Consider the following 13,623-nt stretch of genomic DNA (forward strand, 5'->3'; position numbering starts at 1 on the left):
GGGGAAAAGCAGGGGGCGTGGCCGGGGGAGGGGCTGCCGGGCGCGGAGCCCCGCCCATTGACACCATAGGGAGAGGTCGGAGGTGAGCCCCGCCCCCAGGTAGGGGAAAAAAGCCCACTCGTAGAGTTGTCTTGTCCTCCTCCTCTCTCTCTCTTTCTCGTTTTCTCCTTCTCCATTTTCTTCTTTTTCTATTTCTTCCTTTTCTTACATTTTCTTTATCCCTTCCATTCTTTTATTTCGCCTTCTTTCTATCATCCCACCTCTTTTTATATACCCTTTTCTTCTTCTTCTATTCCTTCATTTTCTTGGTCTTCCAATCCTCCTTCTTTCATTTCTTTTACTTCCGATAATTCTTCTTCTTTTAGTCCTTCTACTTCTATTCCTTCTTCCATTCCTTCCTTCTCCTTTTCTATACCTTCTTCTGAATTTTACTCATTTATTCTCTTTCTTCTAATACTTTTTCTTCTGATTTTCATCCTTCCATTCCCTTTTTCTTCTTCTTCTCTCTCTTTCTCGTTTTTTCCTTCTCCCATCCCTTTCTTTTTGTTCTTTTTCTATTTATTCCCTTTCTTTCATTTTCTTTATCCCTTCCATTCTTTTATTTCGCCTTCTTTCTATCATTTCATTATCATCCCACTTCTTTTTATATACCCTTTTCTTCTTCTTCTATTCCTTAATTTTCTTGGTCTTCCAATCCTCCTTCTTTCCTTTCTTCTACTTCCGATAATTCTTCTTCTTTTAGTCCTTCTACTTCTATTCCTCCTTCCATTCCTTCCTTCTCCTTATTATTCCTCATTTATTCTCTTTCTTCTACTCCTTTTTCTTCTGTTTTTTATCCATCCATTCCCCTTTTCTCCTGCTCCTACTTCCTCTATTCATTTCTTCTATTCCCTCTTCATTTATTCTACAACTTCTTTTTCTTCTGTGCATTCTACCCTTTATTCTTCTATCCCTTCTACTTTTTCTATCCCTTCTACTTCTTTTTCCTCATGTATTCTCTTTCTTCTAATCCTTTTTCTTCTTTTTCTCATCCTTTCATTCCTTTTTTCTTCTGTCCCTACTTCATCTTCCTCTATTTTTTCCTTCTATTCCCTCTTCATCTATTCTATAACTTATTTTTCTTCTGTGAGTTCTACCCCTTATTCTTCTATTTCTTATACTTTTTCTATCCCTTCTTCTTATTTTTCCTCATTTATTCTCTTTCTTCTTCTGCTTTTTCTTCTGTTTTTCATCCATCCATTCCCTTTTTTCTCCTGCTCCTACTTCTTCTTCCTCTATTTATTGCTCCGATTCCCTCTTCATCTATTCTACAACTTCTTTTTCTTCTGTGCTTTCTCCCCCTTATTCTTCTATTCCTTCTACTTTTTCTATCCCTTCTACTTACTTTTCCTCATGTATTCTCTTTCTTATTATCCTTTTTCTTCTTTTTCTCATCCTTTCATTCCTTTTTTTTCCTTCTGTTCCTACTTCTTCTTCCTCTATTTTTTCTTCTATTTCCTCTTCATCCATTCTATAACTCATTTTTCTTCTGTGAATTCTACCCCTTATTCTTCTATTCTTTCCACTTTTTATTTCTGCTTCCTATTTCATAATTTCTTCTTCTATTCTTTCTTTTTCTTCTGTCTCTCCTCCTTCTAATATATCTTCTTCCTCTATTCCTCCTTGTATTTTGTCTTTTATTCCCTCTTCTTCTCTCCATCTTTACCTGCTTCTATTTCTTTTTCTTTTATGCCTTTATTAAACAATTCAAGTTTTTTTCCTCTTTTTTCTCAAACGTTTGTCTTTTACCAAAAGATTTTCCGCTAGAAATGGATTTGGGGGACCTTTCTTTTCAATTTTCTCCAAGAATTTGGGAAGAATGTGTAAAGCTAGCAATTTTATTTTGAAGGTTTTTTTTTTGTTTGGCAGCAACTTTAGCACCTCATTTAGTCCTCCAGGTCACTTTGGGGAGGGGGTGGTGGGGGGGGTCAGCAGTGAAGCGGCCCCGGGGGCCAAAAAGTTGGCCCTTAATGGCTGTCACATGTAACCTCACCTACCCGCCAATTAGCAATTAGCAATTAGCCCCCCCCGAGACCCCCGAGGGTCCGACCGGCTCGTCGTTAAAGCGAAACTCAATCCGCAAAAGGCTCGGTGACGGAGGGGGCGGGGTCAGGCCCTAAAGGGGGAGGGGCTTGCCGGCCCCATGTCATAGCCGATTCATCGCTGTTATGCTAACGTTAGCCAAATCGCTCTAGCGAGCTCGCTGTATGAATGCTAGCTTAGCAATTAAAATCATTTTCACCGATACAAAAAGTTTTGTTTTGGGACATGGTTAAGATAGCTAACTCGAGTTATTAGCTTGTTAGCTAGCGCTGTTTGGGATTTGAACGTTTGCATCGCACTGGAAAAAACGGAGTTAGAAAACATTATGTTTTCAAGCATTATTGAGGTAGCAAACTCGCTGGCTTTGCATCTTAGCTAGTACTGCGTCGACATTGAATGCTAGCTTAGCAATAAAAACAATTGTCTTTATTTCAACTAATAGAACACATTTTGTTTTGGGACATTATCAAGATAGCTATCTCGAGTTATTGGCTTGTTAGCTAGCTCTGTATCGAATTTGAACGATAGCTTGGTACTTGAAATTTTTACCTTGCTTCATCGATTTCAAGTTTTGCATCTTAGCGAGTACTGCGTCGACTTTGAATGCTAGCTTAGCAATAAAAAAAACATTTATTTCACAGATAGAAAGAGTTTTGTTTTCGGGCGTTGTTAAAATAGCTAGCTCGAGTTATTGTGTCAAATTTGAGAGCTAGCTTGGCACTAAAAAATAAACCTGTCTTTATTTTACAGATAAAGTTTTGTGTTCAAGCTAGCTAGCTCGAATAATGAGCATCTTAGTTAGCGCTACTTGGGCTTTGAGGGCTCCCTTAGCTCAAAACAGATTGTCTTTATTTTACCAAAGTTTTATTCAGAAAGGATTTCTGCCATTGCGTATTGTTTTTTTGAAGCACTAAACTTGAAATTGAGTGTTGTGGCAATTTTGTAGGAGTATTTTTGTAGTAGACTCACAAACAGACAATGCTTGAATACAAAAAACACGTTTTATAGTAGTACTTTATTTACTATTAAAGATATTGTCTTTATACTCTGACCATTTTGGTTTGCAGGCCGTATTAAAAAGCCTGCTGGCCCACCGTTGTATCCGCCTCCTTCTGCATCCACCCGTTACTCCACTGAGCCAGCTTTACGTCACACCAAATGTAAATCCAATTTCCTTTTCCTTTTGCATGTATGTATGTTAAAGGCATTTAATCCTATGAACATATACTCCGTATAAGGTAGTATTTTATGATTGGAATGATATTGGGGATTCATTAGCTAATTAGCATCGGGGGACTTTACCCCGCTATACGGCAATTTCACTCTGTGAATCCCGCCTCACAACCGATTCATGTTGTATCCCGAGGCTTTACTCCAAGGGTGTCATACATGCGGCCCGCGGACCAGATCAGGGTTTTGAATGTGGCCCGTGAGACAACACCTAGAGTAGCACAAGAGAAAAATCAGCTGCAGTTTGAAATATGATGTGAACAAAGCCTTTGCCTTCTTTTTCTCACTATCTTTCTCTCTTTTCTTATTCTTGTCCCTTTTCTATTTCCTCTATTCTCTAACTATCCCTCTCCTTTCATTCATTTTCCCTCTCCTCTCTATCTTTTTCTCTTTTTATTTTCTTTCTTTCACTCCCGCTCTTTCTTTCTTTCTCTCTTCTTTTGCTCTCTTTCTTACTCTGTTGTTTCTCCCTTTCTTTCCTCATGATTCTCCCGTTTTTCATTCTATTTTTCTCTCTCTTTTGCACTCTCTTTTTTGTCTTCCCCCTCTCTTTTGTTCTGTCTTTTCCTTCTCTCTGTTGTCACTTTTTTTCCTCTTTTTTATTTTCTCTCCGTTTTCTCACTATCTTGTTTCTTTTGTTTTTTCTTTCCCTTTCTTTTTTGTTCTCTCTTTCGTTCTTTTTCTTTGTTTCTCTCTCTCGTCTACTACACAGAGATGTGCCAAAACAAAAAAAAGTTTTGTTTGCAGGAAACATCTTCCTCCCGACGCTTTTATTTTGGCGAGGCGCCGGCGTTTCCTCCCGGCCAATCGGGGTCGATTAAAAGGTGAGCGGTAGCCGAGATTTATCTGTTCCTGCCCTGACCCTTGCGGGGTCTTTTTGGGAGGCGGGGGGGCCGAGGGGGGCGAGAGGGGGCCGAGGGGGGGCCGAGGGGGCCCCTTCCCCAGGATTTATTTGCTTATTTGTTTATTTGCCTCATCTGCCGAGTCAGCGGCCGAGACGAGGGCCCCGGCCAGTCTCTGACCTCTGACTCTTGGAATAACACTCTTTTTTTTTTTTCGGTCAGGAGGTTTCACAAGAAGATCCGCAAAAGTGCCATTTGCCGGGATTTTCATTCGTATCGCAGATTTGTTTTATCATTTTATCAAACAAAAACGGCATTGTATTTGAGTCGGAACCTTAAAGGGACAGTGTGTAATACTTTAAAGAAACATTGATTTAAATACGATACAAAAATACATGGACTATCATGCCAATGTTCATTTTTATGTCAAAAAGTATATCGGAGAACAATTTGTATTTCTTTGACACGGTGAAATCCCTTCCATCTTGCTGCTACGCTGTGCCTTTGGCACTGGTTTTCCTTGGCATTAGACCAGGAGTGTCAAAGGGATTTTAGCTGGGGGCTAAACGCTAGAAGAAAAATTCACAGAGGCCGGACAAGTAGGTTTAACAGAAAGGCGGAGAGAAAGAGAGAGAAGGAAAGAGAGAGAGAAAAAAAATGAAGAGAGAGAAAACAAGGTGGACACATTAGGAGAGAGAGAGAGAGAGAATATAGAAAAGGGGAGAATGAGTGAGAGAAATAGAGAAAGCACAATAGAGAGGGAAAGAAAGTGAGGAGGCACCATAGCACGAGAAAGGGAGAAAAAAAGGAGAAAGGAAGAAAGAGTGAGAAAGAAATAAGATCAAAAGAGTAAGAGAAGAGAAAAAGGGTGAGCATGAGAAAGAAAAATTGAGAAAAAAGAAGGGAAGAGCAAAAGAGAAATTGAGAAAAAAGAAGGGAAGAGCAAAAGTGTTTTTCGGAATTTCCACCAGCAACAAGACGAGAAATCTGGTGAGCTAAGCAAGGTAGCCAGATACACCCGGAGCGGCAGAAAAGAGCCAGCAGCCAGAGTTGGTCAGAGCTCCTGTATGAGGCTAACTTTACCGCCTAGCAGAAGAAGCTACTAAGGACGAAGCAAGCACTATTAACACAGAGCATCTAACGATAACAGCAGCTAGCCGTGAGCAACAACCTCCAACCATGTGGCTAACATGAGTGACTAGAGAAGGAAACAGTGAAACTAAGCGTCAAAAACTGAAATATGAAGCAAGCTTTATTCACACAAACTCGCCAATAATAATAAAAGTGGCTAGCGTGGAGACATAGCCTACACACAAGAGGCTAACCTGAGTGGCCAGAAAAGGAAGCAGTGGGAAAAAATGTTCCTTTCAAAAACCTGAAAGACGAAGCAAACTTTATTATCAGGTTGGGTAAGAATAATAATGGCTAACTTGAGTGACTAGAGAAGGAAACAGGAGAGAAAAGTAAAAGAAAACCTGAAATACGAAGAAAACGGTATTCCCTCGGAGCAGCTAAGAATAATAATGGCTAACCCGAGTGACTAGAAAAGGAAGCAGTGGAGAAAAGTAAAAAAGTAAATTGAAAAAGAGAGCTAACTTAATTCCCATGGAGCAGCTTTGAATAATAATAGTGGCTAGTAGTGAGCCATAGCCTGGAGCCAACTCGTTAATATAAGCGGCCAGAGAAGGAAGTAGTAGTATTTTTGTAGTTTGTAGTACTTCTGAAGTATTACTGTATCTTATTTTGTCGTATTTCTGTAGTATTTTGTTAGTATTTGAGTCGTAATATTTTCGTAAAGTACTCGTGTATTCTAGTATCCCTGTAGTGGTATTTTGTAATACATCTTTCGAAGCATTTTTGAAGTATTTCTACAATAGTATATCTGTCATATTTTTTCCACAATTTCCATTACAGTATTTTTGTACTATTTCTTTAGCATTTTTATAATATTACTGTACTTGTATATTTGTTGTATTTATGTTGAAATGTTTCAGTTTTTTGGTATTATTGTATTACTCAAGTAGTATTTCTAGAATATACTTTCCATTGCAGAATGAAAGCAACATCGTATGATAGTGTCAGAACCAGAACAGAAACAGGACCCAATCGTGTGACGTTCTCACACAAGCCTTTTATTTTATGGGAAATGGGGAGTCATGCACGTTAGGCAGCCGATCTGGCGTGGAAAGGCGGGAATCCAGAGACCGACGAGATCGATAGCGAATCAGGATAACAAAAATTAACAGGAGAAACTAGACGGGAACAAACACTGGAGAAACTAACAACCAGGACAAAAACAGACAGAAACGAAACCGGAACCCGGAATTAAACGGGACAGAAATTAACGGGAACAATACCGGACTGAAGATATCAACAGGAAAACAGGACCGAGTCAGAACCCACGTCTTGCGGTGCAGAGGTCTGTAGACGGACTGACCAAGGAAAAATGAGAGCACTGAGCTTAAATAAAGGGAAAGCCAATCTGTCAACAGGCCGCAGCTGGCACCACAGGGGCGTGGCCAATTGGGCACCATGACAACAATGGCATACACGGGTGGGGCCAATTGGGCGCCATGGCAACCGTGACAGAGAGGTCCTCCTTTTTAATCACTACATATTTTGATAATTAGTAATGCGGTCATTTTGTAGCAGTATTTTTGTGTAGACGCACAAAAGGACGACCGGGACAAAGTTGGCACTTAAAAACATGCTTTTAATTTGTAGTACTTCATCTACTATTACATGTAATAGTCAGGGTTGGGTAGAGTTACTTTACCTGGATTACTTTCAATGACTTTTGGATGACTCCGATACCAAATATGCTAATAAAAGACAAAAGAAAGGAAATATGAATCAAATGATGACTCACAACACGCGGTAAGCTTTCTCTCCTGGCTTTGATCTCTTTGATCTCCGGCAAAACGAACATCAAATGCCACAGAAACAAAATGAAAATCAATCCAAACATCATTTTTGCCGTTCCATGTATTCCGTTACTCCCCAAGCCTGCACAAAATGGAGTCATTTTCTTCCCATTTACTTTCTTTTGTCTCATCTTAGCATATTTGGTATTGGAGTAATCCAAAAGTAATTGAGAGTAATCTAGTTAAAGTAACCCTACCCAACCCTGACTATTACATGTACCATATTTTCCGCACTATAAGGCGCACCTAAAAGCCTTTCTTTTTTTCAAAAGCTGACCATGCGCCTTATAATACAGTGCGCCTTATTTATGGATCAACATTAAGTTTTCCAACTAACTTGCAGCCGCCGACTCGATTTTCCCCCGAACGCCAAGTAGTCCGCGGTGTATGCTGGGATTTATTTACCGGCGTTTCATTGGCTAACCAATGTGTCAATCATTATTTGAATCGATCGCTATCGGCTAAAGTTATTCGGAGGTCAAGGGGCGGATCCTTTTTATCATTTACAGGCTGGCATAGGCTTGAACGGCAAAACAAAGCCTGCAATTGGCCGAAAAAGATGAATGCGTATAGCACGTGGTTGACGGCATAGAGAAAGCATTTTTTTCTATTCTGTATTTGTAAGTATTGTATTCTCCTGGATTTACTAACCTCACGGATATAAGAGGACATTGGCTGCACATTATTATGAACACAACAACTTTGGTGAGCTACTCCGGCTATATATTATCCCTGTATCTTGTTTCAGACTGAACTCGATGTTTCTGTGATAAGTGGTGCAGATAATGGATGGAATGGAGTGTCTATTTTTAAATTCAACTCAATTCCAAGTGTTTATTGTCATATGCACAGTAAAGTTGCGAGCAAAAAAGAAAATAGAAACTAAGGAATGGTTGGCATTTCTTGAATCCCAAGACTTTAACCTTCCGAATGATGGAAGGATGCATTTGAGTGACATCGTACGGACACCGCATCCGCGCGTGTTCTCGACACGTATTTGCGTCTTTGCAAGCTTTGGGAATGTTAAGGGGGTAAGAAGTTGGACTCAACTATCTGACTGTTTTGTCCACGTTCCCATTGTAGCGCCTTATAATCCGGTGCGTCTTATATATGTCAAAAATAGGACCAGAAACTATTTTTTCGGGGTGCGCCCTATAACCCGGTGCGCCTTATAGTGCGGAAAATACGGTATATATTATAGTTGTATTTTGATGGTTTTTGTTTGGCGATCCGCAGGCGGCCCGCGGGCCTCAGTTTGGCCACCACGACCGATAAAGTCGAATTAACGTGGGGGTCATTGGGTCCGATGATGTATCCGTTTGATTTATGGTCAGCGCTTGGGCGTAGGGAGGACGTGGCTCCTAATTGCTCGCCGACATTTTGGATTTATGTGCTTCGGCTTCCCGTCTCGTCCCCGGTTAAATCAGCGGCCATGTTGTTTTTGTTTTGGGGGGGGGGGGGGGGGGGGCGTCGCTATCGACGGAATCGGAGCGCCGTCGTCTATCTTGTTATCGCCGGGCTAATTCGGGCTTGGGAATCCTTCTCGGGAGTTCTGCTCTTTTGCACTTTTCCGGCCGGAGATTGACGTTCGGCGCCCGTTGGATAGGGAAAAGAAAATGGCCTCCACTGGGAAATTGGCAAAAGATTTTGAAAATAATGAAGGAAATGGAAACAAGGACAAAAAAGAAGCCCTCGACTGTCACGATTACTGTTACGAGGCACCCGAGCCTGCCCCTTTGGCGCCAACTGCCTCGGACCCCGGATTGGCCCCCTGTCACTTACCAGTCTTCCTGTCACCCGTTGTCAGTCCGTCTGCAAACCTCAGCTCACGCTAGGCAAGCCTTTTCGACCCTGAGTTTCTCCTGTCCGGATTCCTGTTTGAACTCGATTACGTTTTTTGCTCCCCGGTCCCGGCCATCGATCGTTTTTTCCCCGCTCTCGACACTGCCTTCGCTCGCCACCGAAATACGACTCGCGCCTCTGAGTAACCTGCTTTCAACAATCTACAGATGACCCTTTCCCTTCTTCCTAATAAAACTCAGAGAAACTCACGCGAGTGGGTCCTGTCTTCGTTCTGGTCCTGACATTGAGGTTCTGACGCACTGACAAACGAATAGGTGTCTTCCAGATGTCCCCGCTCACAGAAATCCGTCATAAGAAGAAAATATACTCATCGGCATCAGTTTGAAACAAAATCCCCCAAAACTAGATAAGCGGCGTAACTCAGCTATCGTGTCTCCTGGGAGTCAGCCGAAGATCTGATTCCCCGCAAACATATCAATATTGACTCGGAAGCACACCATCATGCCCACAGATGAATAAAAATGCGCCTAAAAGCATTTCTGCATTCTTGGAAGTCTCTTGTAGTAATCTGTTTGTGACACGATGACTGACGCGGGGCACCTGAGTTTGCTCCTTTGGTGCCAACTGCTTCGGACGCTGATTGGCTGCTTGTCACTATTTAAACCCTGCGCCTTTCTGTCACCCGTGGTCAGTCCGTCCGCGAACCTCAGTTCGCGCTAGGCAGGCTTTTTGACCCTGACTCACTCCTGTTTTGGCTCCCGTCTGTTTCCCAGCTTCGACCCGTTTTTGATCCTGACCACGTCTGCTCTCCCGTCCCGGCTTTCGACCTCTTTTGTCCCCGACCGCGTCGACTCTCCTTTCCTGGCCTACGACTCGCTACCGACCCTGACCAGGTTCTAGCTCTCCTGTCCCAGCGACTGACCCGTTTTTCCGTCGCCGACACCGCCATCGCTCACCACGGAAGTGCCACGTCCGCGTTCAGAGCGACCTGCTTCCAGCATCCAGCAATCCCCGGATCGTGGGCGCAATCCTTTCCCTTTCTTCCAATAAATCTTGTGAGAAACGCAACGCAAGTGGGTCCTGTCTCCGTTTTGGTCATGACAAGGGTGTGTCCCAACTTTGGTGAAAGCGGGCCAGATCTGGTGCGAGGGCCGACAATCCAGAACAGCCTCGAATAAATGGAATTTCTGTCAAAGCTTTGCGGTGCTTGCTGATCAGACCTCGTAGCTCCCATCTGTTGCGTTTTCATTGGACCCGCAGGGATTTGTGAAGAAAACAGCTTCCGGTTGCTTCACCTTTTCACTGCATTCCTTTCCAGTCAGCATATTTGGTCTTTTGATGTTCTATTCATTGAAAACAGGAACAGTGTCTTGGCATTGGCAAAATGGGAAGATGCAGTTGTTTTGGATTTTGGATGAAAAATGACTCTCATTTCCACTTGTCCTTGAACCGGTGGCCCTCACAGTCAACTTTCCTTTTTTTTTTAAATTTACAGTAGCCATGTCATAATTAGGGTGGGCTGAGATTTCTCACAGAAAGACAAGGGCTAGTGCCAACATCTGGTGGAATTGGGATTTTTTTTTTCTACAAATGGATTTTATACCGCGCTCAACATTACTGGCAGGCCACATACGATTCATTTGATGACAGAGGCCAGGAAAAATGGGATCGCGGGCCGCCACCGGCCCCCGGGCCGGACCTCGGACATGTCGGATATGAGCTCTCTGCGGAACTTCTCGGTTTGAATTATTTTCTAAATTGATAGACGAGATAAAAAAAGGTGCAATTTGACGTCTCAATGGTTTTAAGACAATTGGAGTCCCAAATTCCCAGCGTCCTTGAAGGTGTCGCTGACTGGACTGTGCATGCTCTCGCACCTCATGCGCAAAAGCAGAGAAAAAAAATGGCGGCGTGGGGGCTTTTGCAGAGGTTCTATAGAGGGAAAGCTATGCGCCTGGCCTGACCTGACATGTCTCTGAAGCTGGAGGGGGCGCCACCTTTAACCTCCGCAACCAGCGAGATGAAAAAAAAGAAGGGGAGCGGGGGCGTTCCACTTTCAACAAAGGCTCCTGTTTCTACACACTCCAAAAATCTCACTTCTGTGAAAAAATCTCAGAGTGATGGACAAATGCCATTGACTTTTTTGGAGCATTTCTAGCAAGATTCCAGATCCAGAATCAGAATCCCTCGAGTTGTCATCATATTTCTATTTCCGGATTCAAATTGCCACCCAGTTAGACCATTGGTGTCAAAGAGGCGGCCCGCGGGCCAAGTCAGGCCCGCTAAGGGATTGAATCCGGCCCGCAAGACAACACTTAGAGAAGCGCAAGGGAAAAACAAGCTGCAGGTTGAAATATGTCCAGTTGATGTTGCCAAAGCCAGCTGCCTCGAACAAAGACACTGTACTTGTATTTCTCTCTCTTTCTCTCTCTCTCTCTTTCCCACCCCTTTTCTCCCACTCTGTCCCTTTCATTCTCTGTGTCTCTCTTTTTCTCTTCCTTTGTTGCTCTTTGTCTCTTTCTCTCTCTGTGGCTTTTAAACTCTTTTGCTCTAACTTCCTTTTTTCCTTTTCTCCTTCTCTCTTCATACCCTTTGCAATTTATTTTCTCTTTTCCCTCCTTCTGTCTTTCTATTTCTTTTTGGATTTCATACTTCCTCTCCCTTTCTTTTACCCCTCTCTCACAACATTTTATCTTTTGTTTCTCACGCTCTCTCCCTTTCTCTTTCTTTGTCCCGCCCTCTCTCCTTTTCCCTCCCTCTTTCTTTTATTTTTTTTAATCTCTTTTTCTTCTTCTTTTTAATCTACTAGTCCAGCCCCTGACAGAATGTTTGTTCTATCGTGTGGCCCCTGAGTTAAAATGAGTTTGACACCCCTGAGTTAGACAAAGAAAATCTAAATGATAGAGAAAAACAATATATATACCGGTTCACCTCGAATATAAAGTATTTACAGCTGAAATACGATAGATAGATAGATAGATATATAGAGAGAAAAATAAATAAAATAAAGGATATAGAATAAAAAGTACCCAATATAACGTGTTGATATGGAGTATTTGAATAGTGCTACAGAAAATACACACTGTCATAAAAATTGGGAAATATGCAAATGTGGGGGTGGGGTTTCATGTGGGCTTTGACTCCCCCGGATGGAGTTAAAGAGCCTCATGGCATGAGGAAGAAATGATCTCCTCAGTCTGTCCGTGGTACAAGACTGTGACAGCAAGACTGTGACAGAACTTAAGGCAAGAAATACATAAAATACCAAAAACCGAGTCTGATTCCGATTCCGGTTCCGAAGAACGTGGAAGAGTTAGGCCGAGCTGGGTGGGCGTGACAGGGGGCGTGGCCATGGTGGGAGTGGAGTCTCCTTGCTAAACTTTTTGGCACACCGGTCATCGGTTGGAAAAACGACAGAACGAAACATGAAAGGTAGAGGCCCTAAACGACATAAGCAAAGGACAAGAGTGCCTGAACACGAGCCAGCTCTGACAGAACAAAACATGAAAAGTAGAGTCCCTCAAAACGACATGAGCAAAGGACAAGAGTGCCGTGAAAGATAATGCTGGGACGCGAGCTAACTCTAACAGAACACAACATGAAAAGTAGCGGCCCTCAAAACGACATGAGCAAAGGACAAGAGTGCCGTGAAAGATAATATTGGGACGCTCGCTAGCTCTAACAGAACACAACATGAAAGGTAGAGGCCCTAAACGACATAAGCAAAGGACAAGAGTGCCTGAACACGAGCTAGCTCTGACAGAACAAAACATGAAAAGTAGAGTCCCTCAAAACGACATGAGCAAAGGACAAGAGTGCCGTGAAAGATAATGCTGGGACGCGAGCTAACTCTAACAGAACAAAACATGAAAAGTAGCGGCCCTCAAAACGACATGAGCAAAGGACAAGAGTGCTGTGAAAGATAATATTGGGACGCTCGCCAGCTCTAACAGAACACAACATGAAAGGTAGAGGCCCTAAAAACGACATGAGCAAAGGAGAAGGATGCCGTGAAAGATAATGCTGGGACACTAGCAAGCTCTAACAGAACAAAACATGAAAGTGAGGTGTAGTAGGACATGTTAAAAACGAGGACCACGCGCATTCTCAAGCCGGGGGAGGAGGCCGACTCTCTCCACTTAACTCCTCGGCACTCGGACCTTCGCGCCGCCGGCCCCCAGGTGGAACAGGGGCCACGTAGGGGCCGCATTCCCCCCCGCCCCATAGTTAAAAACTCAACGGTGGTCTTTAACACGTTGAAGGCCCCCCCCATCTCATAAAAACCTCTGACCAAGCCTTGACCTTTTTTTTTTCCGCCATCTTTTTCCGTACTTTCAGCGAACGCAGCTGCCGGGTCTCGGGTTGGGTGGTGGGGGCGAATTCGGAGGGGGCGGGGTCGGTGGAATTGGGGGTCACGGGGGTCAAAGGGGGTCACGGCGCTGGTAAAGTCATCGCGGCGGCCCGGCATGCCTTCCACTTCTTCAAAGGGTGTGCCGTGCCGCCCGGCCATTTTTGGGGGGTGGACCCCTCCCCTTAAGCCCCCCTCCTGCCTGAGGTCACAACAGTTGAGGGTTAATAAAGTGATACCAGGTGTGGACCCCCCGCCATACACTCAAGCCCCCCAACCCCATCCCACCCTCCCTCCATATTTCTTCTTCTGGCCCCGTGTCACACCTCTCAATCCCAGGGAACACGTACTATATTATATATACTATTCCAATTCTCATTTTCTTTTCATCAGG

This window comes from Urocampus carinirostris, chromosome 2 (assembly GCF_059441175.1).
Source record: "Urocampus carinirostris isolate Australia breed hairy pipefish chromosome 2, RoL_Ucar_1.0, whole genome shotgun sequence".
In the NCBI taxonomy this organism is placed as follows: domain Eukaryota; kingdom Metazoa; phylum Chordata; class Actinopteri; order Syngnathiformes; family Syngnathidae; genus Urocampus; species Urocampus carinirostris.